The 25,983-nt window shown below is 36.6% G+C and overlaps 1 protein-coding gene and 1 long non-coding RNA gene across 3 annotated transcripts in view; one reads left to right on the top strand and one right to left on the bottom strand.

The window, feature by feature from the left end:
- LOC127861288 (uncharacterized) overlaps window positions 1–25,983 on the bottom strand; it is a 188,839-nt gene that overhangs the window by 89,894 nt on the left and 72,962 nt on the right. The window lies entirely within an intron of this gene.
- Window positions 31–16,502, top strand: LOC127861293 (uncharacterized). Of its 2 annotated transcripts, none has more exons than XR_008040153.1 (3): window positions 31–250; window positions 7,287–7,371; window positions 16,332–16,502. It is a non-coding gene; the product is annotated as an uncharacterized LOC127861293 (long non-coding RNA). The 2 variants fall into 2 exon arrangements; XR_008040154.1 differs by lacking the exon at window positions 31–250 and adding an exon at window positions 319–952.

The raw sequence follows: 25,983 nt of genomic DNA, 5'->3' as shown, positions 1-25,983 counted from the left end.
AAACGTCATTGCATTCGCAAAAAGCGGTTAACTTTAAAAAGCCAGGACATGATTGGCAAAGCGCGAAAGTAAATTTGTCTCGGATATTGGAAAAAAGAAACGCGCGTGTTAGTCAGTTAAATAGTTACTTAGTTAGTTACTTATTTTGTTTGAAGTTCATAAATGTGTATTGAAAAGTGAAAGGCAATAATAACTTAAACGGATGCAAGATCTTCCACAATGTGACCAACGGACTGTCAGTCGACTTACGGTAAGAAAACATGCAGTTTATTGTAAATATTGACAAAAATCTGCGCAGATTTATTGGCTTTGCGTAATGCACTTTTTTCGCACTGCTTTCAGAAACTTGTGTTTACAATAACACTCGCACATGGAAATATCATGAATATTAGTGACATGAACACCATCTTCAGTAATACTGAACAAACTGACAGTATTTAACATGTTTAATGCACTTTACTCAGGGCAAGAGATAAGTGTCGTTTTTACGATTTGAAATTTACAGAAAACTTTTCAAATGAAAAACAATCGTACAAACAACGATTATGTAAATACAGAACAGATTCTAATCAGTTAATAATCTATCCGCGCGTCCCGCGTTTATCACGCACAGATATCGAAATAGACGCATTGTTTTAAAATATTTGTGTCCCAGTGGACGATTGCTGAAAGGAATCTGTTAACGCATACGTTAATCACGATAAGTACGAACCCTCTTGGGTACGAGTTACGCTGAGTCTAACAGAATCAGGCTTCAATAATGCAACAAGTCTTTTGATTGGCTCTAGTTGAGTCCCAGCTGTATACGAACCAATTAGAATCAAACTTTTGAATAGTGTCGAAATAGCGGCGCCATATTGGAAAATTTGATTAAGCTGGTAGCGTGATCGATAACCGTGATTTCTTCAACAATTACTTTATATAAACCTACAAAAACGATAGCAATCAAATGGTAAGGTATTTTATATTTTAATTATGTTATTTTGTATGTTGATTTCCCTTTATTCATTACAAGACAGACGATCAAATTTCATTCAGATTGGTCGTGTGGAAATTCGTACCGAGTTTCAACAGTCTGCTGTCAAAATGCCTCTATTTATTGCATTTATGTTGCAATATACGTAAAACCAAATGCAAATGAACACAACCGAAGTACTTTAATGTTGTACTTTTAAGTATATATTAAATTTCAAATGACCAATAGTTGTAATGTTTAATGCATATGAAATACTTCATTTACTTTGTTCATATCGAACTCAGTACGTTCGTACCATTGACTGGCATTGTGTTTTTGATCTCATTTATTTGTTTTTTTAATTTAATTTGTTGTAGAAAATATTAAAAACCAACAACGCTAATCGTTATTTTAAATAATGTCTTGTTACAGTTGAATTTAATTGTGTTTTTTAATACATTCAGAATCTGTAATGATTACAGTGTTTTTGTGTTGTAGTATTTGTAACTGATAATTTGTGGTTAAGGATTGAGACAAATTATGGTTAACATTGAAGGATTTTATTTTTAACAAATCGTTCTATTTTATATTTTATAATAAAATGCATTTTACATTGTTATTGAAAATCTCAAGTAAATGATACATTCTTACTCTGCACAGAGTCTAGTCAATATAAATTGCCGCCATAGAGTCTTTTGATGATTTTTGCTTTGGCAGACTCTTGGCGTCAATAGTTCACTCTATCTTTTTAATAGCGAAAGTTTTCCTTCTTTGTCTATATTAATGCGCAAGGAATTTGGTGCGCAACATTCAAGCCCTGATATCAGACAGTTAATATCAACGGATTGTAATAATATTTACATACCTGTGTAGATAATTCATTTGTCAATAATGTTCCGTAATAATTATGTAATGAATCTTTCAATTTTGCACGCCTGACCAATTTAAATCAACACACTACTCACATTTTCCATTCCAATCGCTGTGCCCGCTGTATACCGCAGGTAGATTTTAATTTATAACGCAGCCTATTACACTGTAATGCCTTCTTCTGATTGGTTGATATTTAAATATTTCATAACATGACCAGAGGTCACTGTGACATTCAGTTTATACATTTCCAAAAAAAAGAGAGTTTTATTTGTATCCAAAACGTATGCTCCATCATAGAATGACACGCTCTTGTCATTAATCCAAACTAATTATATGATGTCCGTCGTAGATTCCATAGTCATTTGTCCTCGCTGAGCATCGTTATTTCTTTTAATTGTCCGCCATCTTGGATCACGTTAACAACATGTGTGCAACGAACATAAACTCGCATATGTCAGACTACTTTCGCGAACCAATAGTTAAGTATGATGTTGTTCGCCATTTTCACGGAACACCGCCGATCGCAATACTGGTTATAGACGCTTGCCGGGGCATATGAAATTCCAACCATCAGAGCGACCTGCTAGATGACTCAGGGGCGATAATAATGGACAGGGATATAAATACGCGCACAATTAAATATTGCAGTTGGCTCTTTAATGATCGGCGAAAAAAACGAAAATAAGAAACATACGTTTTCAGAAATCGCAATAAAATTTTATGGGTCGTGGGGTAAAAAGTGGGTCGGTTGGTTAAGGGAAAACAAACTTAATTTTAATTTAGGCCTTAATTCCCAATATTTTATTTCTTCCTTGAACACTATTTGGACACCTACTTTTAGCAGCTGCAAGACTACGCGAACTGCGTCTGTACATTTGAATTTTGTTAGCACTTTGATATTGTTCTATTTTACTCTGCAGACTTAGAAAACAGAAAATTGTTCCCCGACTCGAAAAGAGACGGCCGCCATAATTGAATTTTAAAACTCAAATGACAATGTGTACGCATTGTCTGGGAGTTAAATACTGTATGCTGGTATGTGCTCATATTGCACTCAATTTGTAATTAAAGGTAATTACCATTTCCAAAAATGCGCTAACGCGCGTCAGAAAGCACATTAAACAGGGTTCGCACAGGGCTTAAAAAGTGCTTGAAAATGAGTCCTAGGCTTGAAAAGCCCTTGAACAAAGGTTGGCCTTGAAAAAGTGCTTGAAAAGTGCTTATTTCATGTAAAAAAGCCTTGAAAATGTTTATTTCTTTTCAAAATTACATGTATCATCGCTTTTATTATAAACTTAAATCTTTCTTAAGGGAAATATTACGAAAAGTTATCATAAATTCCTTCGCGAAAAAAGTTGAGTACGAAATATATAAGTTTCGTAAACAATTGAGTACGAAACGTTATGTGGACACGTCACAGATTATGTGTACTACGTCAGAGGTTCTCCATTGTGATCAATTTTTGCGAGTGAAAACGCAGCGATGGGGAAGTGTCATTTCAAACCAGGGTGGTTAACTGAATATTCCTGTGTACAGAAAACAAATGACATTCAAAAAGCACATTGTCGGGTCTCTATGAAGACCCTTGATGTCGGGGGATGGGGGAAAGCGCTTTGAGAAACCATGAGAAAGGGGAAACCCACAAAGAAAACATGAAATTGAGGAGCAATGTGTTTGTTTGTAATAACTTTAAAAAGTAAATACATACAGTCAGTACACCAGTTTAGAATCGCCCGGCAAAAACGTTTATTCTTTTTACCACAATAATTTTTTTCGGGATTTAGTGTCAATGTGAGGAGATGTAAAAATAAAGGGTAATATTTATTTTGTATGATAACAGGTTAGGTCAGACGGCATATGCAGTTTTTTGTCATAAATAGCCAATTAAAGTTCAACCTTAGGAAAATTATTAAAAATCATTCAGCTTACAGAATTAGTATTTCAAAACATTTTCATAGCATTTGTTTTCAATCAGCAAAAAGTTTATTTGAAAATAATAAAGCCTTCTATATCCATATGCACATTTCAAAACATAACTCATTCAATCAGTTCCGGTTATCTTTTTGCTGCATTTTTCCACCCTGTAAGCTATTTACAAAAGATTTCTTGCTAAAAGTTTGTTAATTTATTCCTTTACCTAATGTATACCTTAGACACTTATCATTTTGTTAACCAGGTTTTCAGAAGGAAAAAACTGGTTATTAGATTGGCGAATGCGGGCGGGCTGGCTGGCGGGCGGGCGGAACAAGCTTGTCCGGGCCATAACTATGTCGTTCGTTGTCAGATTTTAAAATCATTAGGCGCATTTGTTCACCATCATTGGACGGTGTGTCGCGTGAAATAATAACGTCGATATCTCCAAGGTCAAGTTCACACTTTGAGTTCAAAGGTCAAAAATGGCCATAAATGAGCTTCTCCTGGCCATAACTATGTCATTTATTGTGAGATTTTAAAATCATTTGGCACATTTGTTCACCATCATGGGACGGTGTGTCGCACGAAAGAATCACGTCAATATCTCCAATGCCAAGGTCGCCTCGACTAAAAATAGATTTAAAAAAAAAAACTTACAAAGGGGGTTAATTTTGTTTGTTCATTTCAAAAGTTCAGTTCGAGTTTTCTCCCTTTATCAGACTTTTTCACAATGAAAACCTGGTTTTGTGACAATTTTGTCCATTGTTTTTATTGGGGCATTATGGAAAATTAAATACAAATTAATAGGAACTGCTGATTATCCGGAACTGGTTGACAAACTGTATGTGAGACTCATTGAGTTAAGGATGGATAACATGTATGTAATAACTAGAAATAACATGTATGAGTTATTGTGGAATAAGTTTAATTTGTTTGAGCAAATACCGGTAAATGATATTTACTGTGTTAAATTTGCTTGAAAATGCACTCTTTAAGGAAACTAACGTACGGTTCTCGGCCTTGAAAATGAATATTTGGCCTTGAAAAGAGCTTGAATTTAGGTTTGAGAATTCTGTTTGAACCATGTTAAAGACACTGTCGGTCCTATTGAAGACAATTAAAATGTTCACACTTAGCTTAAATTGTTTGCAGAAAGTAACTTCCATAAAGGCAATAACTAACTGTACACGTGGAAAACAGACGTTGTTTCAGTTCGGTAGATGTTTCAAAGTTTGACACGCACATGCAAACTACCAAAGTTGTAAAGCCTTACTGTGTGTGAAGTTTGCATTTGTTCATTTTAATATCTTGAAGTTCAATCGAATCAGCAATTAATACAAATAATTAAAGTTATTATATAAAAGTTCTTTAAATCAGCAATTCCTCCAAATACTTCAATTGAATTTGAAATGATGCATTTAGAGGCAGAGCATTTTATTTAACAAGTATAATACATTCAGTATTGAAAAACAGAAATGTAATAGTTATTGTCTTATCATAAGATTATTTATTTTTTTAACAATTATTAAATTAAAATGCTCCCATCCGCGAGACGACAACGCTTTCACTATGTACAGAAGCAGTTATAGATTATACCATAACCGGTGTTACTTGTTTTTATTTAATGCTTTCCGGTGGTTTATAGAGAAATATCAGTGAATTAAAACTGATAATTTCACTGTTTCAAACAGTGAAAATTATCAGTGAGAATTATCGATAATTTTCATTGTTTACTGTGAAATGACGTCATTTTTTTGACGAAATGACGTCATTATCCCAGCAAAATTCGTTAGTTAAACTCCTGAACAATGTATATAAACTGTGAAAAATGCATTAAATAAAAAGAAAATTTGTTGGATTCGGTGGATTATCGACTTTAATTCACTCGTGATCATAGAAAACATATATTTTCACTCGTGGCTGCGCCACTCGTGAAAATATTATTTTCTATGATCACTCGTGAATTAAAATCGATAATCCACCGGATCCAACAAATATCCTCTATATTATTGCTGACCTGAACACAGCGTTTTTTTTTCGCCTGTTTGGGAACAGGTCCTGTCCCCTAGAAATTGGGAATTTTTAAGTCGCGAAATCCTTCAAATTGGGAATTTTCGCGTCGTGAAATCCATCAAATTGGGAAATATCAAACATCATACAAATACATCAACTGAAATCTATTTTATGTAGTAAACAATGCTTTTATACACTATCAATGGCATTCTGGGATAGTGTAGATCATAAGTCTGTATAACAAATACCAGTTTATTTAAAAAAAAAATAAGAACTGGTTTTCCAGATAGAATTAATGGGTTTTGCCGCAATATAACTGAAAATTGTTTAAAATGGCATAAAGCCCAATTGAACAATTACTTTTTGTGGCAATTTGAGATAACTTGTCTAAATTAAAAGGACCAGCAGATGACCATTGTTATAATGGAAAACAGAAATTTAGGTGGCTAAATTTATGCTTGGCTGATTTCGTTTTGTTCACTTTCTTCAAGTAGTATTTTGAACTTTGACTCATTTTCTGGCTATTTATATAAAAACCACGATGCGAGTGTGCAAAATTGTCGGAAGTAGTTGACTTTTTAATTTCCCTGCGAGTATTTGAAGAGTAAAACGAGATTTCGGATTTCCATATTTGGGTTTGTTTACTACGTAAAGACATCGCTACGAATAAAACCAAAACCAGGGAAAATATTTTGTCAAAGACGGTATTTCAAAATATCTATCATTCTTTCCGGATAAGGGTTTTATTTTGTATATTGAATCTGTATTTAACGACAACGTTCAATAAACAACTGTCACGAACATGTGAAACATTGTTATCGAAGCGTACAAAACAAGGTCAATTTTACTACTATTGCCTTATTTGGTTGACTGTTTCCCTGCCAGCATTCAATAATGCCGCATTATGTATGCCGGCCGGGGAACAGTCAACTTGGTAACTAGATGGCTCCACCTATCGGAAGTTGTGTCGGCCTCATTCTAAAAGAACAACAACAACTACAACAACAACCGTGTCCTTTCATACTTGTTTACTAACTTCTGAAGTCGTTTTGTGACAAAAAAGATAGTCTATTTGGGATTTTTTAATCGATACGAGGCCGTTTTTATATAAACTGTTTGGGATAAGACTGTTTTCTAAATTGGGAAGGGTCCGTCAGCAAGTTGGGACCAGGTCCAGTCCCGATTGGGAACAGGGCCGTTTACCGGACCCGTTCAAAGAAGGAAAAAAAAACGCTGGAACAATTTAAACAAACGAGTCCTGTCGAGCGGATAAATTGCATTTGATTTAAAATTAATGTAAATACTTTGTTGTTATTGATCTAACATACGTGTGGAACAATTTAACTATGAAAAAGGGCATATAATATGTGAAAACGGGAGGTCCGTACCTGTAGCAAAACCCTAGTGGTTTTGGCTAGAAGTACGGATCCGTACCCCTAGAACGAGATTCTAGAGGTACAGATGTGTACCTGTAGTCACTTCCTAAACAGTTCTACATGTAGATATAAACCCATATTTTTTTTCTCAATAGATTCAAAACAATTATGAATAACAACAGAACTGGAAATACCCGCGGGCGCGGGAGACCAAAGAAACGACAGTTTCAACAGAAAAAGGTAAGAATACTTACCTTAATACTTACTTGACAACAGCGCTTTTTTCTGATTTGTGTAGCGGCCCTGGCCCCCTCACTCTGGAATAAATGAGTTGCTCATTAAAAAAAAAATTAACCAAATTTTCCTTATTGAAATAAGCAAACACATGTTGTTTTCTGAATTTTATAAGTTGTGTAACTGACATTTTGTTAAATTTTCAGGGGAAGCTAAAATCTGTTTTATAAACATAATAAATACTTTTGAGTATTCCAATTTTATTATCAGTGTTATAGTAAAATTTGTAAAACATAACACAACTACAAATTGAGATATCATTAAAAACAATACAAAGTTAAGAAAGAAGCAGTTACCATTATTTTATCACTGAAATATTTTGAATGCAAAAAGTAGAATAAGTGCTCTTAATGTATTTCGGAAAATATGCTCTCCTGAAAAATATACAAAATGTTAGTTACACAAGTTATTACATTCAGTATGATTGTCTTCATGATATGATTGTCTTCACTTAATATGTAGACTTTATTCTGAATACTTGAAATATGTGTTGATTGATTTTTTGTTTAATGATAATAGAAAATTAAACTATTTACATTTATTATGCACCCCGTCGAAGAAGAGGGGGTATATTGTTTTGCACATGTCGGTGGGTCCGTCCGTCAGTTCGTCCACCAGATGGTTTCTGGACGATAACTCTACAATGCTTAGGCCTTGGATCATCAAACTTCATAGGTACATTAATCATGACTGGCAGATGACCCCCATCGATTTCCAGGTCACTAGGTCAAGGTCACAGTGACTGGACACAGTAAAATGGTAGCCAGATGATAACTCAAGAATTCTTATGCCCAGGTTCATGAAACTTGGGAACAGGAACATTGATCATGACTAGCAGATGACCCCTAATCATTTTCAGGTCACTAGGTCAAAAGTCAAGGTCACAGTGACTCTAAATAGTAAATGGTTTTGGGATGATAACTCAACAATGCTTACGCCTAGGATCATGAAACTTCATAGGTACATTGATGATGACTGGAAAATGACCCCTATGAATTTTCAGGTCACTAGTAATATACCTGCTTTATGTTCCCCAAAAATACAAGTTGTATCAATCAGTAAAATTTATCTGCACAGAAATAATTCCCGTATTACACTACTCACAAGTTTACCAATTCCATATAACCATTCTAGCCGGACTACTTTTAATGAAGTCACTTTGAAAAATGAAAATTATAAGAGCATTCATTCTTCGTTAATTATGAATGCTTAAACTCATTTTTATTCCCCCGAAGGAGTGCATAATTATAGTGCACTGGCTGTCCGTCTGCCCTTCCGTCACACTTTTACGTTTAGGTTTAATTTTTTTATAATTTGTATGTAACTTCAGATTTAACCTTCACAGTTGGTATGCATGTGTATATGGACAAGGCCTTTCCATACACACACAAATTTTTACCTTGACCTTGAACTTAGGGTCTGTGTTTAGCTTTTTAAATCTTGGTTTAGGTTTCGAAAAAGTGTTGAATGTTATAAGTAATGTAACCGACATTTTTATACATTTTCACTTTTAAGCTCACCTGATTGCTCAGGTGAGCTTTCGTGATTGGTCTTGATTCGTCGTCTGTCCGTCCGTCGTCTGCCCACATTTGATTGTAAACAGTCTAGAGGCCACATTTTTTGTCCGATCTTTATGAAACTTGGTCAGAACATTTGTCCCAATGATGTCCTGATTGAGATTAAAACTGGGTCATGCTGGGTCAAAAAGTAGGTCAAAAAAAGAAAAACCTTGTAAACACAAAGTCACAATTTTTGCCCAATCATCATGAAAGTTGGTGAAAACATTGGTTTTATTGATATCTTGGACGAGTTCGAAAATGGTCTAGATCAGTGAAAAACATGGCCCCCAGTGCAGTCTTTCCGAAATATTGTCAGTCCTGGGATTTTTCTGATAATAATTTGGAAAATCCGAAAATGATTCTAATATTGCCAGACCTCGTGTCCGGTAGTAAAATTATGGCAAAATTTGGAATTCCACAAGCTATTTCCAGATAAGTTTCAAGGCAAAAGAGGCAATATACCGAGTTATTTATGAATACTCCAATCATGTAAAACATTTTTTTATTTGTTGCATTTCTTGAATGACGTAGGTTGGCTACTGACAACAACAAACCAAATAATTAAAAATTAATTTGTTGTCAAATACCCACGACCACGTCTGATAGTTTAGATGCATAGGAATTAAATTGAAGCGAAGCATTTGAAACCACGCATCTAATTTTCCGGTCAGAAGATATTCAACAACAAAGTATAAAGTATACGAATTATTTCGATTCTAACACGGTTTTACTAAAGCAGAGCTCCAGATAAGGTTTTGTGAAATTCTTAAATAACTACCACATTTTCAAAAAGAATTCTTAACTCTGAAATTTTATTCTTAACGCTACTACTAAGTTTTGGAAAATAATTCTTATTTTTTCTTAATGACCTAAAAATAAATAATAATGGTTATTTTCATGCAAAAAAAAATCAAAATAAACATACTAGCAACTTTATTTATACGAGCTCAACAGTGTCTTTTCAGTCTTATACAATTTTATTTTTCCAATACCTTCATATGCCCAAACTGTGCTTAGATTGCATGCCTTAGATGCATTTTTACATATTTCACATTCAAAACGGGTCTCCCCTACAATCTTTTCAACGATTAGCCACTTGTACCCTCCACTTGTTCAATGTTTTTTGTGTGTTTAAGTTTAAACCCGTTGTGTCGCTTTTTGTTTAGCTTTATCGACCGTGTCAGCAACTGAACATACAACATTGTATAAGATCTTTTCTATAATGTCTTTCTAAAGATTTAACTTCGGCTCACTTTGCATAAAATATGTTAAAAGTGTGTTTTTGGACCCTTTGCAGTTTTTTAGGACGCTCTGGGCGCTGCCATTGTTTTTTGACAGATAGACTGTACACGCCGCTTTTATTGGGAAAAAAAGGGCTTCGCTAAAAAAACCCGATAACCATTCTATATAAGCACCGCAAAGATCTTGATTACGCGAAAAGAACTCAATAAAAATCGATACGAACTAAAAATAATATTCGTAACTTGATTTTGTAATTCTTAATGGTACGACAAGATTTTAAAATAAATACGTAACGGATTTGAAAATAATTGGTAATTACGAAAATATGACCCTTATCTGGAGCTCTGTAAAGATTTATACAATGTATATTATTTTTCTTGTGTACTATTTCAGTCATTGAAATTCAGATTTAAATCTTCAAGCAAGTCGGGCTAGTACTATGGGCATTTGAACAAGCCCGAGTCAGATTTTACTAGACCAAACATTTTTTTTAAAAATGCAGATAAACATAACATAAAACATCCAAAGAAGCATTCATTTATTCAATCTTTAGAATACAATACAAATCTCTTATTAATTTCATCTTCATCCAAGTTAGCTTCCTCGTCATCTGAGCCAGCCTCTTTCGGATTCTGAAATAAGAAGAAATTAATTTCACACACAGATTTCAATCAAATCAGAATTATAAATATATACATAAAGTTTAGGTAAAAAATTAGCAGAAATGTATCCCATATATCCATGTGAAAGAGAGAGCAAACCTGAACCACCAGAAAATATATAAGCAATTAAGTGCCAGGTTATTCTACAAAAAGCCAGTTGACAAATGCGTCAATCACAGTTACCTCAGATTCGCATTCCTCAACGACGTACTTGAATGACAACTGTTCGGCCATTACTCTCTGTCCCGATGCAACGCAAAACATTTATTTTACATTATAATAGTTATCCGGGAACCACAAAACATGCGCTTTATGTGCAGTAATCCAATTATCGGCTGATTGCCCAGCACTAATGTGCAGTGTGTTAAAACATAAGCGGCTGTTGATTTAAGCTGCTCAAAACTTTGTTTACAAATATTGAAAATGAAAGTCACAGTGGAACTCGTTTTCTGTTTAATGAATTGTACAAGCACGTCGGGCTTGTAATAGTGCATTTCCTACAAGCCCGAAGAAAAAATACTAGTTTTTTGCTGACGGACTAGTGCGAATTTCGACGACTGCTATTTTATGTGAAGTTCCGCCCATAAAAATAACTTTCGGCTGTTCTGTCGATCAGATCCGCGACTTTCATTCATAATTATATTACCGGATTATTACGCTGGTGGAAAATGTATCGGCATGTTTTGTTTAGTTACAGGGCGTGCATTAAGACGCGTCCTTCGGATGCGTCTTTAATCCGCTGTTCACAAGTTTTTGATTCTTGGTCTGACGTGCAATAAACCGGTCCTGACTGGTTTAGAGACTGCAGCGAATGGTTTATCACACCTAATCGAAATAAGAATGTCATTAGGGTGTGTTAGCATGTACACTGTGTAATCGATTTCATGACATGGGAATTTTAATAGCAAACAGAATCGAACCGACCGTTTGGGATTTTTAATCGGTCTTTCATGACCCCAATCGGTCTAGGACCGACAAAACCGAAAAAAATATGATCCCTGCTTATGACCATTCAGCAGCTGTAGACAAATGGCTGTTCACATTCGATGGTTTTATGTAAAATTAAATATTTAATGAGGTTTTTACGTAACAAACTCACACCTTGTATGCTCATGATGGTCTTCATCGACTTAATTATAAGCGCTCACCCAAGGCTATGCCTGATGGGTATTCAACGAAAGATTTGTCAAAGGATGTGTTTTCAGTAGAGGATTCAGATATCCAGGATGGAGAGACAAATGCTAAAGAAATCTTGGCAATTCTGAATGATTAAATGCATGCTTTGTATATTAATCTGATAATATTACAATATTTTGTAAAAAATGTCATCTTTGTCTTTCGTCGTCATTTTGTACTTTTTGGGTCTGAAATAATCAGTCTGGGCCGGAAATGGCTGCATGATTATAGGACCTCATTGCCGGCAATAAATTATAATTTTGAAAAGGACTGCCCAGTGGGCGTGGCATTTTTATCTTTATGTTTATAGTGAAAACATGTGAACACTTTAGAAGTCACATTTTTGGCCCAATTTTCATGAACATTTGTTTCCTTGATACCAGAGTTGAGTTAAAAACTATTCCGGTCAGTTGAATAACATGGCTGCCGGGGAGGGGGCAGTTTTCTTTTATTTATATACCCCGGTAGTGAAAAAAACTTGTGAACACTCTAGAAGTCACATTTTTTGCCCAATCATCATGAAACTTGGTGAAAAGATTGGTTTTATTTATATCTCATATGAATTGGCAAATGGTCCCGATCGGTAAAAAAACATGGCCGCCAGGGGGGTGGGGCAGTTTTCCCTATGTGACTACAGAGAAACCTTATTATCGAACACTATAGAAGTCACATATTTTGCCTAATCATCGTGAAATTTAGTCAATTCATTGGTTTTATTGATTTGTCGGACAAGTTGGAAAATATCTCAGATTGGTGAAACACTTTTTAGGATTGGTCTTTGTCCGCCGTCCGTCCGTCAGTCAACATTTGGTTTGTAAACACTCGAGCATTCACACTTCTTGAGCATTCTTTGTGAAAGTTGCTGAAAGATCTCAGTCAAGTTTTATAATGAGCAAAATCACATAATTAATGTTATAATTATTGCCCTTAGATAGTCCAAATTTTCATTATATTATACAAAATCCTTGTAGACACTCTAGAGGTCACAATTTTGTTTCAGATTTTATAAATCTTGGTCAAAATATTTATTTTTGTAAGCAAAGTTTGATGTTTGGTAAGGGTTCTTAACTCAAAATATAGGTCACCAGGTCAAATGTTACAAAAACAATAACACTCCATACGCCAGAGTTTTGGTTCATTAATGATGAAACTTCACCAGGATGTTTGTCTGGACAACATCTAGGTCAAGTTTGACGTTAGGTAAAGATTGAATGAACCGACTATTTAAGGTGAGCGAACTAGGGCCATATTGGCCCTCTTGTTTTTATTTTTGTGTTTATAAGATGACATTCAACAACTGTTTAAATATTAAGTCAACCTTTTTGGTACAAATAATGTTTTTTACCAAATTTTCGAAATTGACATTATGAACACGTGTCATTTTCTGAATGTAAAAAGTAGCGTTACTGACATTTTGTTATACCGGTATTTTCAAGAGAAGCAAAAAAATTAAAATAATAAACTTTTTCGTATTCAAATTTTGTGATAAGTATTATTATAACACTTGAAAAACGAAAAAAACTCCAAATTGATGTGTCTTTATTTTTAATTAAAAAATTAAACAAGGAGCAGTAATTATATCATAATTTCAACACTAAAATACTTTGAATTCAACAAATAACGTAAGTGCTCTTACTGTATGTCAGAAAGTATCAGAAAATATATATTCTTGAACAATTCACAAAATGTCCGTTACCCTAGTTATGACATTCAGTAGATGATATGTCTTCCGATGGAGACGGCTCTTGTTTTTAAATTAAATGATTCAATTTTGTATATAATAAAAGGAATATTACGCAAGTCAATTGTTACAAGTGCTTGTATCAGTCGCGTGGCTTGCGCTTTGATTGTAACCAACTTGTATTGCCAGCTGGAAAGAAAAAAATGCGAGTAAAAATTTTAACAACTCGCAATTTTTTTTCGAGTTGATAAAAAAGTAAATTATTGGAATCCTGAGTCTGACATGCTACGCACTTGTACCCAGAGCTCCAGATAACATTTTGGTCATATTTTTATTTTGCCCCCTATTTTAAAAATTATTATTTTATCCCCTATTTCTAAAATTTAATCTTACATAACTCCTTATTTGTTAAATTAATTATTTCAAGCCAGGGCTATTGCTGTTTCCATGGCTCAGCTGTTCTCCCGGACAATGAACCTGAAGGTTTTTAACCGATTCAGAGTCACAGTCATTTACGCATGAGCTTATAGGTTCATGAATTATTGACAAAACCATACTTTGGTTATTTGGTTCTTGAGAATCGGGCCCCGTGTTCACAAAACATTTTTTGCATCGAAAATCGATTTTGCTTGTCATTGAAAATTTATTATCCCCACGCTTTTTGAAAAAAAGGTGGGGATATTGTGGTTATCTCCGCCGTCCGTCCGTCTGTCTGTCCGTCCGTCCTGGCCACTATCTCCTCCTACACTAAAAGCACTAGAACCTTGAAACTTACACACATGGTAGCTATGAGCATATGTGCGACCCTGCACTATTTGGAATTTTGATCTGACCCCTGGGTCAAAAGTTATAGCGGTTGGGGTGGGGCCGCGTCAGAAATTATCACTCATTTTTTTAGGTTATTTTACATTTACTACTTTATTTCTACACCGATTCACTTCAAATTGATACTGGACCTCTCTTATGACAATACGGTCAATCTCAACCATGCATGGCCCCATTCCCAACCCTGGGGCGCCCCGTCCACATAGGCCACACCCACCAAAAATTTCCATTTACTATAATTTTTTCATTTCTACACGGATTCACTTCAAATTGATACTGAACTTTTGTTATGACATTAGGGTCAATCTCAACTATGCATGGCCCCAATCCCAACCCTGGGGCGCCCGCCCACATAGGCCACACCCACCAAAAAATTCCATTTACTATAATGTTTTCATTTCTACACGGATTCACTTCAAATTGATACTGAACTTCTCTTATGACATTAGGGTCAATCTCAACTATGCATGGCTCCATAACCAACCCTGGGGCCCCGCCCACATAGACCACACCCACCCAAAATTGCCTTTACTATAATTTCTTCTTTTCTACACCGATTCACTTCAAATTGATACTGAACTTCTCTTATGACATTAGGGTCAATCTCAACTATGCATGGCCCCATAACCAACCCTGGGGCCCCGCCCACATAGACCACACCCACCCAAAATTGCCTTTACTATAATTTCTTCATTTCTACACCGATTCACTTCAAATTGATATTGAACTTCTCTTATGACAATACAGTCAATCTCAACTATGCATGGCCCCATTACCAACCCTGGGGCCCCGCCCACATAGACCACACCCGCCCAAAATTGCCTTTTACTATAATTTCTTCATTTCTACACCGATTCACTTCAAATTGATACTGAACTTCTCTTATGACAATACGGTCAATGTCAACTATGCATGGCACAATTACCAACCCTGGGGCGCCCTGCCCACATATGTCACACCCACCCAAAATTGCCTTTTACTATAACTTCTTCATTTCTACACCAATTCACTTCTAATTGATGATGAACTTCTCTTATGACAATACGGTCAATCTCAGCTATGCATGGCCCCATTACCAACCCTGGGGCACACCTAGGTCAAACATTCGGCGTGGGGATACGCGTCGGCCTCTGCCGCGCCATTTCTAGTTTCCATTGTAGTTGATAGGCAAAAATGAAAATCGATGTCAGTTAAAATCAATTTTCGATTGCAAATCATTTTGTGAACACTGGGCCTGGTTGAAAGAATTCATGTGGTGTGAATTTTTTACACACAAAGGCTTTTTTTGCTTCCGAAGCTTTAATACACACCTTAAGTCGCCTCTTTTGATTTTTTATGTAATGACCATTGGGAATCGGAAAAAAAGGCCCAAATTTTAAAGGAAAGAAAACACTGACATGGGTGTTTCAATTATGTCGACAAAAATGTCCATGAAGGTGCTTCGTCTACCATGAAAGTCGCAGTCGATAATACAGTTGAGATGAGAGTAGACAATGATGCACATGAAATCTTTCCTGCAAGTCTGGAGTTGACATTTGAATGAAAATTACTGTGTTGTTGTGCATGGTTGCTTTGTGGATTATCAAAATAAAAGAGACTTAGTATTAAATGCTGCTAAAATGTTATCTCACGGAGTGCAATTGGAATTATTCACTTTTATTTTATGCTTTCCGATGGTTTATAGAGAAATATCAGTGAATTAAAACTGATAATTTCACTGTTTCAAACAATGAAAATTATCAGTGAAAATTAATATTGCAGGAAGGAAGACCAGATGATGTTGTTAAAAAGGATAAGTATATGGTTTCTCAGTCTACCACACAGGAAAGTATAGAAATATCCAATGCTAATACAAATGTAAATAAAACAACACAAATTTTAACTTTACAAAATTTGCTTACTCTTGGCCCAATTAATGTTTTGTCCGTCACAACTGAGTTTGGTCTACAGGAATCTGTTCTTGGACCCTGGGAGTATAAAAATGATCGTAACTGCATTGTAAAGTATACCATTCAAGGCTCAGACATCAGTCATTCAATTCGCCTTGATAACATGTTAACAAGAGGAATACCAACTACTGAAAGATCATCCCTCGCTTTCCGTTGGTATTCATGGATTCGTTTGAAGGCCATTGCAAATCAAAAAAATTTACCAATAAACTCAGTGCTGACGAATGAGGGTCAATTTCTTTCACTTCTACATGAAGTAAATCTTTATTACACTAAATCTTCAAAAGTTTGTAGAGATGAAGGCTTAGAGCCAAACCGTGGACCACAATCCCATGAAGATGCTTGCAATTTAGAGCGCCTTCATTATTATGGAATGGGCACAATAAAATACTACAGAAAAACAACTTTCTTGCAGCTAGTTGCAAAAAGATATGGAGAAAATGTAAAGGCTGAATATTTGGTAGACCCAACTACACGACTCATAAGTTGCACAGACTATGAGGAAATATTAAAGGACGTTCATTCAGAAATTATCCACAATTATTCAAGACACGAGAAGTTGTTAAAGAACTTTGCTGGGCCTCAATGTAATGAGGATCGTCTTAATAATGAAAGGGTCAACTTTGATGTCAAATTTACATCTGCCTCTTCTAAGGCAAAACAGGAACTTAAGACAGACTCGGACTTGCCTTTACAAAAAGTATTAGAACCAACAGAAGCAGATACGAGCGAATTTTACCTTAGAAAATGCAATCTTTGCAGCAAAGTCCGATGGTTAGGAAAGAGAGCAGCTGAAAAGTTTGTCTTGGGCTCATATGTATATGGTAACCTTCATAAACAAGTACAATTCTCTTGCAATCTGCTTCATAGCACTTCATGTGATGAGGAAAATGACATTATTCCTCTTCCATGTTCTGAACAAAGTCCACAACTATGGGTAGCATACAACAGTCTGCACGAGTCAAAACTTATGCCAGTTGCTTTTGTGTTGAAAACAATAAGCGAAGTTAGTGCAGGTGTTGAACATGTTCAGATAATGGCAAAATATGCATGCACGAGTCAAGAATTTGACATAATCAAAGGCAAGGCAGTATACACTCAGTCTCTGCCTTCGGCATGTGTGAAGTTTGTTCAATCTTTGACTACTGGTCGATTTAAGTCTTGTAAAGAAATACCTACTTTGAAAAAAGGAAAGCTTAATATAATGAAACCACGCGAAGCTCTTGTTTGTCAATCATGGTTAGATCATAGCAAGCTGTCATCTGAAGACCCATCTGCTCAGCACACTGTCCTAAATCTAAGTGGAATTCGTGATCTCCATGCAACATATGGTGCCATGAAGATGATCCATTGCTCTCAATGTGGAATGTGTTCACCTGGCTTTGAAGCAGATGCAGCTACTTGTATAAACGTCCCTGAAGCTGGCCAACAGGTTCCACTGTCAAACTCTTTTCTTCTGCAAGCTTTAAAGCAGTCTCAGGTCTTAGCAGGGTCTAGTGTCACTCTCGACTCAGCATTTTCGAGTGCTAGAGTTTATAATGATGAAACAGTAACAGGGGTATGTACAAATTGTTCAAAATTTTGCAAAATTGATAATGGAATTGTAACATTGCTGCACAAAAAGTCTGCTGCTGAAGAGAGTTCTCAGGGAACCACTGTTGATAGTCAGCAATCTATTGATGACAATATTTCAAATATAAACCCTTACGGTCCTGAAAATCTGATGGCTCTTGATATTTTTCAAGATGAGGCCTCATATCAGCATACAATGTTCATGGACACTTTATCCCAGGCTGAAAAACTTGTTCTGTCACCGATCCATGCTGTAATAGTTATATTGCGTTCTCGAACAAATAATATCCCATTCTCCAGATATGGATCAATATCTTTTGCGATAAAAGAACCAGTCAAAACTAAAGCTCTTCCTTGGCACACTTTTCAAAAGTTGCCATTTGTTATCATGGTCTCTAAGCAAGAAGATGGGAGCATTAATGAAGCTAAAATTAATATGGCAAAGATTGTTCATGCAAAAGAGCTTATGGAGCGTGAAGTGACTTGTCCTGTGTATGGTACCAAAAGACCATTTTACAGGTACTGTGATAAGGTTCATACACCTTTTACAGTAGCTGCCATGGAGAATCTAGCAAGTCAGCTATCAGATACAAGCACAGCTGTTTACCCAAATGGTTTGAGAAAAATAAATGTTGAGCTGATCCATGAGCGTGCTTCTAAAAGATTAACTATTCAGCTGTTCTCTGAATGGATAAACTCTGGTTTTATTATCGGAAGTGGCATAAAAGATGCGATTCTAATTGAAAACCAAAAAGCCACATCCAGCTGCCTTAACATGGAACAAATTGCAAATCTAATATGGAACGATCTAGCAAAGTTCATACAAGAGAGTCAAACTAATGACAAACTTAATCATGATGAAGACCCAAATGAAACCATGAAAATAACACTCACTGATGTTGTCTTGTTCGGTGTTCAGAGGAAATGGCTCAATCCTAGCACAGATGTTTCAAATGCATCACAAAAAAACCTTCAACAGGTATTATTACCTGAAGATGAATTGAAAAACCTAACGTACCTATGCTGTGAAGAAGTAGAACTTCTCCTGAGGGAGAGCAGCAATGATGAAGGAGATTCAGGTAGTGTTGCACAGGGTGGAGTTTCTAACTTGTCTGAAAACCCAGAGCAAATTCTCAAGAATGGAATGCAAAACACAGTGTTACAAAGGATCTCAGCACCAGATGTGGACCGCCAGAACCCTGTTGCTGAGGATACACAAGGATACCTACAAATGGCTTTCCCGGATGTCTTTCTTACTGGTGATGCATGTCCACAACAAGAACGTCCTCGTAGCATTAAAAATAAATCAGGCAGCTACAAATTTGCTTACCTGTATTGGGTATGCGCACAAAAACGAGCGATGGTCAATACTGAGCTTCAATTTCTAGTTCATAGCATGATTAAACGAGAACATAGCAAGGGAAAGGCCAAGCTCGCTCTGAAAAGTGATGCCTTTGAAACAACTGGAATACCTGTAAAAGAGGATTTAATGCAAAATGCAGAGCTTCGTGACTGGACCGTATCAAACCTAATGATGTTCAAGTCATCAATACCGGATACAGCTCCATTCTGGAAAAGGTCAAGGGATGATGCAATAGCTGTTCAACGGGATTGGGAAGAAAGTGTTCCTTGGCGAAAAGACAAAATGCCAATGTCAATTATGCTGTTCCAGACTCGTGCTCCACCGTATAACCATCACCCGGCAATTCACAACGTCTGTCCAGGTACAGAGACCCTCTCCATCCAGAGTGACCAAGAATTTTTGGAAGGTCGGCGAAGAAACGTACTACAGTATCCAAGCATCGTATCGTTTATGTGCGCATTGATGGCAGAGATGGACACAACGTTTTTATCTAGAATTAGATATGATGGTGATGCCTATTTTACACGGTTTGAATGGGGTGCAAATGCCAATCCACATGCTCATAGGCTGTATTTTAGTCGTGAATTCAGTCAGCACATGGACAGCTTGAAACTAAATATACAAAACTGCCTTCAGAGTGCCAAAGACGAATGCTTTAATACTGGCCAGGATCTCGACAATCCTCTTGTTCAGGACAATATCCGTACTAGGGTACTCGACTGTTGGGATCATGCTAGGAAGGATTACATTGAATATATGCGACCATTCTACACCAACTGGAATGCAGGTTTACTAGCAGATGGTAAAAACAAGACATATGATTTCATCTATGAAAGGACCTCCGCCATCTGCAGACTGAACATGGCAAGTGTGATAGACAATGCCCTCACAACCGGTGATTTTTCAACATTGGACACAATATATGTGACTGTTGTCAATGGAACATGTCGCCACTTAGGTCATACAGGAATAAACGATCAGCCTTCAAAGACAGATAAATGTGCAGTGGTTAAGAAAAAGCAATCAACATGCAAGGAAACAGGGAATAAACAGTCCACAGAGGTTATTACCTGTAAAAGGCGAAAACCGCAACCAATGAATAAAGTACCCACCATTGAGCCTGACAAACACAATAAGAAAATTTTTCAACTTCAGTTTGAATGTAACGACAAATGGTTTAATGGTCATGATCCTTTTGAGATTCTGCATGTTCTTAGCAATGCTGATGACAAAGCTGTTGTGCCAGAGTTTCTCAGAAAACCTCCAGTAATAGAGGTCAGTTGTTGCCAAAATAAAGACAATGGGGTGCAGGACTTAAATCTTGAGTTCTTTTCAGATACTGGTGACTCTGCTACAGAGTATGTAACTAAATATGCCTTTAAAGATGCAATTCCCACTAAAACATCTAACGAAGTGCTCATAACTGCAATGGAGAAGTTGCAAGATGGTGAACCAATAAATCAAGGTGCTGTTCAAAAAATGTACAATAGCCATGCCATTGCTGGAACAACATCTATCTTTCAGGCAACTCACCTCAATCAAAATATCCCACATGTTCTTTCAAATGTTAACATCAAAAGTTGCAGTGTATCTGGTTTGTCTCTGCTGAGAACTGACTATGATAAAAAAGATGGCGAAGATTACATTCTCCCACCTCTCATTAAACAATTTGATGGGCGACATGGCACAACAGCTGTTTTCATCGAATGTGGCAAAGAGTCGCCAAAACTGAAGGCAGAGATACAATGCAACATGTGTCTACATCAGTTTTGTGACTTGTTTGATGTTAAAGAAATTAAACCCAATGATGGCGGTGCAAGATTCTTACAATTTAAAAGAAGAAGTACTGCAAGAAATGGCAGATTGAATGCATTAAAGCTAATACCTTGCCATGGTATAAGAATGGCAAATCCCCGTGGAAAACTATATTGGCACTATTGTAGAACACTCTGCCTTTGGAAGATTCCTTGCCACAAAACTACTGACTTCTCACCAATTGCTGAAGATGCAGAATCTTTAAAGAAAGCTTGGATTGATCTATTCAATCAAACATTTCTTGATGGTAATGGACTTCCACCATGGGCATACAAATTTTGGAAACATCACCATCTTCCTCGAAACAACAACTCTGATTCAGATTCATCCTCAGAGGAAGATGTCGAAGAAAACCAGCAAGCTTGTGCAGTAGATGCATCTGATGACACTAATCTTAGCAAAATTAAAAGCAGTGAATACGATTCCGCTTCAAAACCGATAGCACGCCCCGGAAATGAACAGTTTTATCAAAACCCTGTTGATCGCTTGCGGTCTGCCCCGCAGCAGGGCATAGATTCCAAGCCATGTTTCAGTGATTCTGACGTTTTAGCCAATCCTGAAGGCATTGATTTTATGAAGAGCTGGCTAGGAGAGAATGTTATACCTTCTACGGCTGAAATACATGCTCATATTTCAAATCTCACAAACACGCAAGGAGTTTTGTCAAGTAATTCATTTGAAGCATCTTCATTAAATGATAAACAAAAGATGGCTCATGACATTGTTGTTGATTATGTTAAAATTAGATTAAATTGGGAAAAAAATAAACAAGCACCTCCCCCAAACCCCTTGCGTCTCATTCTAATGGGCAATCCAGGTACTGGAAAAAGCTGGACACTAAAATGCATTATAAGCAGTGTAATAAGCCTCTTACAATCTAACCCTGATTCAGATGCACAGGCAAGCACTTGGACAGACAGAATCAAACTTTCAGCTCCCACGGGAGCTGCATCAAGTCAGATGTACTTCAAGTCAGAGACTTTGCATCGACTTTTTTGTATACCTGTCCATCTAAATGAAAAAGATTTGCGTCTGGAAGAAACATCTGCCACATATTCCAGACTTATGCTCAATTTTGACCCCAAAAAATTCTTTCTCCTCATTGTTGATGAGTTTTCCATGCTGTCACGAGAGGTGTTTGCCTTTGTAACTGAACGACTGATTCAGTGCAACATTGATCTCGACAATATTGGCATTGTTCTTATTGGGGACCCAGCACAGATTCTTCCGATTGCAGCTGAACCTCTCTGGAGCGCTCGTTCATACACGCATGAAAACAAAAAATGCAGTTCCCTTTCTATTAATGGTTTGATAAGGTTTCGACAGGTCTTCAAATTTCCACCGTTACAAACAATACCAAACTATGCTAAATGGCAATCCTTAACATCGCCTAAAGATCGTCTTTTATCAGATGATATTACTGCTTGTCGGAAAGATCTGATGCTGGGCCAATTTGATGCTGTGTTTTTGACTGAAGTCAAAAGAACAGATGTTGATCCCATTAGTCAATGTTTCACTGGAAAAGTGCTTGTCAATATGAGGTATGGTAAAAAATGCAGGGAAAAAGAAATGCTTTTCCTTAGAAAAAACTGTGCAACAGAACGTGATATGAAGATGGACGGGAAGTGGAACAGTGCACATATCATCCATGGGTATCATTTTCATTCAAAAAACCATGAAAATAGGTCAACTGTTGAGTCTGAAAATGCAAAAGCTCTTCTCAGACATCACAAAATAACAGGAAATCCGATAATGCGAATAGACTCAATACATCGTCCAGCAGCGAAAGAAAAGAAGCTGAGAGCAATGTCTGCAAAAGAATTTGAAGGTGCCCCACCCAGCTGGCACGCATGCAGGGGAATGAGAGTTATGCTCTTACGTAACATTGCTCCAAGTATAGGTCTGTACAATGGATCATTACATACTTTGGTGGGTCCAATATATAACAGGGACAGCATTGTTGCTTCTTTAACTATTGCAGATTTGAAAACAGGAGAATTACAGGACTGCATTACTACAAAACCAATTGATACATGTGGAAAAGTACAGCAGATTCCCCCAAAGAGTGTATTGCTTTCTGTTGATGATGTTCCTTATTGTAAGGATACTGTTGATGAGTTTCCTTCAGGCGTACACATGACCTGTAAGTTTCAGGGTCCTAGTAACCCACCAGAAATGCCTGATTTTATGGTAATAGAAGCTTCCAATTACTCGGGCCCAAATATTTTAAGAATACCAGGATGCGAAAATTATGTCCCAATTCCTCCTGTTGAAAGTTATAAACAAAAAGCTGGAAAGACAAAGTCAAACATACCCATGACTAGAATCGCCTTGCCACTCGAAGGAGGAGATGCAGCAACAAGTTTTAAAGGACAAGGAGCTAATTTCCCATTGGCTGAAGTTGATCTGGATGGCTGGTTTCATGTGCCTGGCATATTCCTGGTTGCCATTTCTAGGGTTAGAAGTCCCGCCCATCTTCATATACGTACTTTTCCAAATTACATGGACCTTAAAGTACAAAGGCTTAAGGAAAATGTTCTTGATGCACAAGCATTTGAAGAAGCTGTAAAAGTTAAGTCTGAACGCATGTACCGACATAAAAACTGTGGCGACCCATTTTGGACTACTCATTATAATCATTTGGCAGACAGTATCATAGATCAAGCTTTTGCAAAAAGGCTAAGTATCAAAAAGGACAAAGAGGAACTGATTCGCATCGTGCAACTTATGTTTATAGACACCGATACAAATGTTATTATGAGAGTGCTTGAAAAGTTGATCGAAACCCAGGAATATCTGGTAGCTGAAGCAGCACCACACATAAGTCAAGAGGATTATGAAACCTTGACTAATTACCAAAAGAAGAAATCTGTTAAACCAAAGGTTTTAAAAAGACAATTTAACGATAAGTTATCTCTCGGAGGCCCATCATGTGACAAGAAAAGGAAATTACCAACCCCCCCCAAAAAAATTGTCACCTCTTGATCCCATACCTAATGAAAATTTGCTGTCCCTAAAAACTCGACCTGATATTTCCAGACAAACATTTAAAGGTTTGCAAAACAGTGGAAATAATGTGTGCTTTTTGAATGCCCCAATTATAGCTCTTTGCCATACCAGAAGTTTTGATGCCTTCTTAAGGGAGTGTCAATACTTGCACCAGCAATGCTCTGGTTACCACCTTCAAAATGAGATTTGTCCTCTTTGTGCACTGAATGAGGTTGTAAATCGTGCCTATCGGCATCACAATTTACCCCTAAGGGATCTCCCTAAAATGCCAATTATAAAACTAACAGAGTCCCTGCTCCCTGGTTGGCGCCTAGGAATAGAACACGATGCGGATGAGTTCCTTGTTAAACTTTTTGACCGTCTTGATCAAACATACGATTGCCAAATCCACAAGGGAACTGTCAAAACTACAAAAACATGTCAAAGTTGCAGTTCCTCAAAAATCAAAGAACAATTCCGATCCCAAAGAATCTTAATCAATCTTGTAGATCTAGCAGAAACACAAATACGTATACAAGAGGGCATCAACAAATGGCTAATGGAACAGAAATTGCTTAATTGTGAACATTGTGGTGAAAAGTTACATGATGTCAAACGTGAATTGGTCAGACCGCCCAGTCTCCTGATAATAAATATTCATCGTAGTGCACAAAAGAGAATCTCTCTTGATAATAACATTTTTATTAACAATGAGACCTATGAGTTCAAAGCGTCTGTCAATCATCACCACCAACACTACACTACTGTTGGGTGTGTTGATAATAATCACTATATTTTTTACAGTGATGAGCGTGTTCAATTGTGCCACGGAAATTTAGAGGAAACAGAACAACAAAATTTTTCCATAAATACAGTGAGAACACCACTTGAAGAATGTGCCATTGTTTTAATATATGAACGACAATTGCATTTATAACTTAAAATTACATCCAGGAAATAAAAGCCATGTCTCTAATGGAACAAATTATATTCAGAAAACATGAGTACATGCATGTATGTAGGCACCTAACATACAACTGCTAGGCACATATAATCAATTTTGTTTACATAAATCTGATATTACAGACAAAATCATGTTCACCATCATATCAGAGATTTACGTATTAAATGCAAAGAGCGCATACGACACAATGGATGAGTCATCTTCGTCAAATCTATTTAACAAATAAACAAAAAACAAAATATCTACAAACATGTCGAGTGAATACAATCACAATAAATAGGTTGTCGGAATAAACATAGGAAATTTGTATCAAAACATAAATAGACTACTTATAACCTGTATCTTGTCGGCCCACTCTGACCCATCAACAATAGCCACGAGAGGTGTCGCCGAGCAGGGCATAGATGACAGGTCCCTCGGCAAGCGTCATCGGCTTCTTGTCTATTCGCCCTGCTCTGGCTGCATCTGTTGAAAGGCACATAAAATCGACAATTTTTACATAAATCTGAAATAACCATCGTCAAATCTATTTAACAAATAAACAAAAAACAAAATGTCTACAAACATGTCAAGCAATAACAATCCCAATAAATAGGTTGTCGGAATAAACATAGGAAATTTGTATCAAAACATAAATAGACTACTAATAACCTGTATCTTGTCGGCCCACTCCGACCCATCAACAATAGCCACGAGAGGTGTCGCCGAGCAGGGCATAGATGACAGGTCCCGCGACATGCGTCATCGGCTTATTTGTCTATT

The sequence above is a fragment of the Dreissena polymorpha genome, chromosome 15, assembly GCF_020536995.1.
Source record: "Dreissena polymorpha isolate Duluth1 chromosome 15, UMN_Dpol_1.0, whole genome shotgun sequence".
Classification (NCBI taxonomy): domain Eukaryota; kingdom Metazoa; phylum Mollusca; class Bivalvia; order Myida; family Dreissenidae; genus Dreissena; species Dreissena polymorpha.
Note: the sequence above shows the minus strand (reverse complement) of the source record. Positions and strands in the feature narration are given on the sequence as shown.